Source organism: Zalophus californianus, chromosome 7 (genome assembly GCF_009762305.2).
Source record: "Zalophus californianus isolate mZalCal1 chromosome 7, mZalCal1.pri.v2, whole genome shotgun sequence".
NCBI classification, from domain to species: Eukaryota; Metazoa; Chordata; class Mammalia; order Carnivora; family Otariidae; genus Zalophus; species Zalophus californianus.
The window spans coordinates 21,863,944-21,869,542 of record NC_045601.1 but is presented as its reverse complement, the minus strand read 5'-3'; the positions used below and the strand labels follow the sequence as shown (position 1 = coordinate 21,869,542).

Here is a 5,599-nt window from a genome sequence, read left to right as displayed (position 1 = left end):
TATAAGTTTAAAAAGTCAAGCATAAATCTCTGGCTATTTCTTTGAAGTTCATTCAGGGCTCACCCTCCCTCCCGCCCTCCTTTCTTTCCTCCTCTCTAATTTCAAGCACTTCCAGGTACACCATCTTATTTACCCCTGAATAGAGGTATTATCCCCATAATGCAGATGATGAAACTGAAACCCAGGAAGTTTAAGTAACTTGCTCACTCTATCCAGCCAGGAAAGCTAACACCCCACAAATTAAAAGCAAGTAACTTGCTTCCAAACACTCCAACTTTAATAAAATACTTTATAATATTTTTAAAAGGCCATTTATCTGCTTGCTGACTCTGTAACCTATACTTTCTGTGACCTGTCATCCTAAAAATCAGTTTTTGACTTCACTCTTATGAAGGCCCTACCTTGTGAGGAGAAAGTGTTAGTACAGCCTTATAGAAAAAAGCCTTTTAAAAATTTTAAAATTTCTTTGCAAACTTATCAGGTCTACAGTAGTTAAAAATGAATACACAAACAAAACCAACTCAAGTGGTAGTAGTGACCTTTGAAAGCCACTCTTTAGGTCAAGAGACAATAAGTTGACTATAAAAAGAGAAGTCATCAAATGCATCAGAAACACAAATAGCCAGTTCAAAATCAGCTCAAAAAAGAAACGCTGCCAAAAGCTTGTGTTTGTTTATTTAATCTTCTTCAACAAGCATTGGAGAACACAGGGTAGTGTGGAGGGTTTTCTCAGACATGTATTTTCAGGGAAGTCTACTCTTACCTGCCACTTTTCTTCCATTCATAATGATAATATTAATAGCATTTATTGAATTCTTACTTATGTGTCAAGAACCCTCAGATCTTTATAGAGTAAACTCACTAATCCTCATGTAGACCCTGTGACATAGGTGCCCTATTTATCTTGACTTTCAGATAACAAAGCAAGCAGAGGGAGGTGAAGTAAATTGGCCCAGATCACCCAGCCACTATGGATAGAGCCAGGCTCTGAGCCCAGATGGTCTTAATCTCTGCATTGTATTGCCCTCCAGCCTAGGCCTTCATCAGGTCCCTTAGATGCATTCCTGTTCACCTGAAATCTCCTTCCAGAGCAGGAGCCATCTGTACCAGTAGAGCGCACAGTACTATGATTGCTCAAAAAAGTTTATTGTAATTGATAGATTGAATGAAGGAAGGAGGAATGAAAGAATGAGTATACAAATGTGTTCTGAGTAGTTGCAAAAAGAAGAGACTATTTTAGAATAGGTAGGGTTGGAAGAAAAGGTTCCATCAAGAAGCCTTGAACAATGGTAGAATTTCAGTAGGCAGAGATAAAGAAAAGGGAATTTCAGGTGGAAAAATTATATAAATTTGGAGACATTGGAAAGCCTAGAGATACATTCAGAGAACAGCAAGTTGCACCAATTGGCAGAGGCTTGGGCTACATGAATGAAGGCAATGCAAGGAGAGGTCTGATCCGGTTAACTTGAGGTTAGTTTGCTGAACTTTTTTTTACCTTAATATTTTTTTTAAAAGATTTTATTTATTTATTTGAGAGAGAGAGTTAGCAAGTGAGAGCACAAGTGGAGGGCAGGGACAGGGTGAGGGAGAAGCAGACTCCCCGCTGAGCAGGGAGCCCAATATGGGGCTCGATTTCAGGACCCTGGGATCATGATCTGAGCTGAAGGCAGATGCTTAACCGACTGAGCCACCCAGGTGCCCCTCATCCTAACAGTTCTTATTTAAAGTCATATATAAGATTACTTTATTCCTGCATCTTCTCAATTGTTTCTTCTTATATTTGCCCTTTTCCTTTCTTACTTGGTGAGATTTGGCTTTATATTCAAGGATCTTTTCATGGCTGTTGTCCTCTGGTAGTCTAGTGATAACCACCTTGCTAAGGTGAATGGCCACACGGACAGTTGTGCCATTTGCCTTCTCTCGCTGTACTCGCTCAATGTAGATGACAGATTTCTTCCTGTAAACCTGGACGACTTTGCCAATTTGCTGATCTTTATAGTGTTCTTGCACAACCTGTACATCATCATCCTCTTGGATGGGCATGGATCAAACATTGTACTTCTGTCTCAGCTCTCTGGAAATAGGGGAAGACATAATCTTCCTGTGAATGTGGGAAGGTGCATTGAAATGCCTTCTATGGTTCTTGCTCTGGTCAAAAGTCACAAAGGGATTGAACTTCATTTTGGCTGCTGGTGCTTCAGCAAAAGGAAAGAAGTGCTGAATGTTTTAAATAGCAGCCTGAAGGAATTACTACTTAAGGAACTGGACATCTCTGGAGGAGTATGAAAGAAGATGTAAGAGGATGAAAATCTTGGGACTGTGCTTTCAGGAAACTGAGCAGTAATTGTCAGAAATTCAAAGCAGGGGCTGCTGCCCTCTAATGAATGAATACCTGGATGAGTCTTAAGAAAGTCGGTGAATCCCTGAAAGACACACAGAATTTTGTCTGTATTTGTGTATGTACACATTTCTATTGAGACTGTCTACAATCTCTCAATGATTTTCAAAAATTGTGATACCCTGCCCCAAACAGGACTGCCCTAAGGCAAGCATCCAAATTGATGCCACCATTCCATAGATCTAAATATCTTAAGATTATAAATGAAGTTAAACTGTTAAATAAAATCTGTTCTTTATCCTATCTTGGCAAATATAACCTCACACTATATAGTATAGTAATGATATTCAAATTTTACTTTGAATTTACTCTTATCAAAAATGTAAATTAATGTAAATGTTCAAACCCTCAAAATATTAAACAATATATTATTAGAAATTATCTATTAAAACTAAAAAGCAATTAAAATAAGAATTAGATACTACTACACACCTATTAGAATGACTAAAATCCAAAACAACAACAACACCAAATACTGGTGAGGATGTGGAGAAACAGAAGCTCTCATTTACTGATGGTGGGAATGTAAAATGGTACAGCCACTTTGGAAGACAGTTGGACAGTTTCTAAAAAACTAAACATACTGTTATCATATGATCTGGCAATCCTGCCTTTCAGTTGGTGAGTGGATAAACAAACTGAGCATATCCAAACAATGGTATATTATTCAACAACAAAAAAGAAATGAGCTATCAACCCACAAAAAGACACAGAGGAAGTTTAAATGCACCTTATCTAGTGGAAGAAGCCATTCTAAAAAAAAAAAATACTGTACAATTCCAACTATATGACATTTTGGAAAAGGCAAGACTGTAGAGACAATAAAAAGATTAGTGGGTTACCAGGGGTAGGGGAGGCAGGATGAATAGGTGGAACACAGGAATTTTTTTTTAAGCAGTGAAACTATTTAGCATGATACATGTGGATACATTTGTCAAAACCCAATTCAAGAAAAATCACACACACACACACACACACACACACACACACACATGCACGCACACACACTCCAGAGAATGTACAATACAAAGAGCGACTCCTAATACAAACCATGGACTTTAGTTAATAATGTATCAACAGTGGCTCATCAATTGTAACAAATGTATCCCACTAATGAAAAAGGAAGTTTGGAGGGGGTTGGTACTCTGTAGTTTCTACTCAGTATTTCTTGTAAACTAAAACTGCCCTACAAACTAAAGTTTATTAATTAAAAATTAAAAGGAAAAATACAAATTATAATGAATATAAAAACTTGAGAATTGTTTAAATACACCAGAATTGTATTAATTTATTAATTTGTGCATTTGGAAGCTGATATTGATACATAAACCTAAGATTATTTCTTCCTGATTAATTGATCTCTTTACCTTATGAAATTACTTCCTTTATCACTACTATTTCTGCTCTGAAATGTATATTTTTTAAAAGATTATATTTATTTATTTAATTGACAAAGAGAGAGAGACAACAAGAGAGGGAACACAAGCGGGGTGGGGGGAGTGGGAAAGGGAGAAGCAGGCTTCCCACCGAGCAGGGATCCTGATGTGGGGCTCGATCCCAGGACCCCAGAATCATGACCTGAGCCAAAGGCAGTTGTTTAACCAACTGAGCCACCCAGGCGTCCCTCTGCAATGTATTTTGTCTGACATTAATGGAACCACTCTTGCTTTCTTTTGATTTGTGCTAGCATGCTGTATCTTTTTTCCATTCTTTGCTTTTACTCTGTTTCTCTTGACATTTAATAAGTGATTTTCTTGTAGGCAGCATATTGTGCTTTGATTTTTATCCAATCTGACCATCTCTGCCTTTTAATTGGAGTGATTAGACCGCTTACATTTAATGTGATTATTATGTATTAGATTGAAATCTAATCTTGCTATTTGTTTTCTATTTTTTCCATCTTTGTTCTCTTTTCCCTCTTTCTGCTTTCTTTTGGATCAATTGAGCATTTTAATGATTCCATTTTTTTCTCTTTTGCGGGCATGTTAGTTATTTTGTCATTTTAGTTGCTTTAGGTTTATAGTATCCTTCATTCACGTATCTCAGTTTACTTTTGAGGGGTATTATACCACTTTACAAATAGTTTAAGAACCAGTTTTAAGGTTCTATTATTGTCATACATTATTATTAACATATTTTATAAATCCCACAGTACATTTTTATTATTTTTGTTTAAACAGTTAATTATCTTTTAAAGATATTTAATAATAAGAAAAAAATCTTATATATTTATTTATGTAGTTACCATTTCTGGTATTCTCCATTTTTCTGTTTGTAGATTTCCATATTTCCATTTAGCATCATTTTCTTTTTGCCTGAAAGGTTTCCTTTTACATATCTTATAATCTGCTGATAATAAATTCTTCCAGTTTTTATATGTCTGAGAAAATCTTTATTTCACCTTCATTTGTGAAAGATACATTCACTGGATATACAATGATAGGTTGACAGGTTTTTCCCTTAATATTTTTTCTTTTAGTCTTCCATTGTTTCCTCGTATATTATCTCTGGTGTGAAATTTATTATTATACTAATCTTTTTTATCTTTTTTCCTCTCTACATAATGTGTTTTTTCCTCTGGCTGCTTTTAAGATATTCTCTTTATCATTGGTTTTGAGTAATTTAGTTATGTTATGCTTTGGTATACTTCATGTTTCTTGTGCTTGAGTTCACTGAGCTTCTTGGATCTGTGGGTTTATAGGTTACATCAAATCTGGAAAAGTTTTGGACATTATTTCTTCAAATATTTTTTCCATCTCTCTTTTCCTTTAGGGGACTCCAATTTTGTGTGTGTGTGTGTGTATAGAGTTTTCCTACTCTTAAAGAGTAGGAAGAGTAGATTATGTCTTATACCTTGTTGGGTGCTAGGTATTTTTGAATTCCCATAAGTGTTCTTGAACTTTGTTAAATTACTTGGAAACAGTTTGATCCTACTGAGAAAAAAATTTTCTGACCACTCCTTCCAGTAAATTATGAGGTTTTTCAGTCTGGTTTGTGAAAATAGGCACCATTTCTGGCCTTGTGTAAGCAGCAGTTACTGCTTCCTCCAATCCTTTTACCTGGTTTTGCCCCCAGCCCCAGGTAGTTTTCTGATATGCATTAACTGATAAATCCTCTGCTGAATACTCCAGGGGGATCTTGTGCAAATCTGCTGGGATCTCTCTATACTCAACTCTCTCTCCCCAGTCCTCTATCCTGTGA

At 36.1% G+C, this 5,599-nt stretch overlaps 1 pseudogene; it reads right to left on the bottom strand.

The window, feature by feature from the left end:
• Positions 1-1,744: 1,744 nt before the first annotated feature.
• On the bottom strand, positions 1,745-2,181 carry LOC113927347 (annotated as a pseudogene).
• Positions 2,182-5,599: the final 3,418 nt, after the last annotated feature.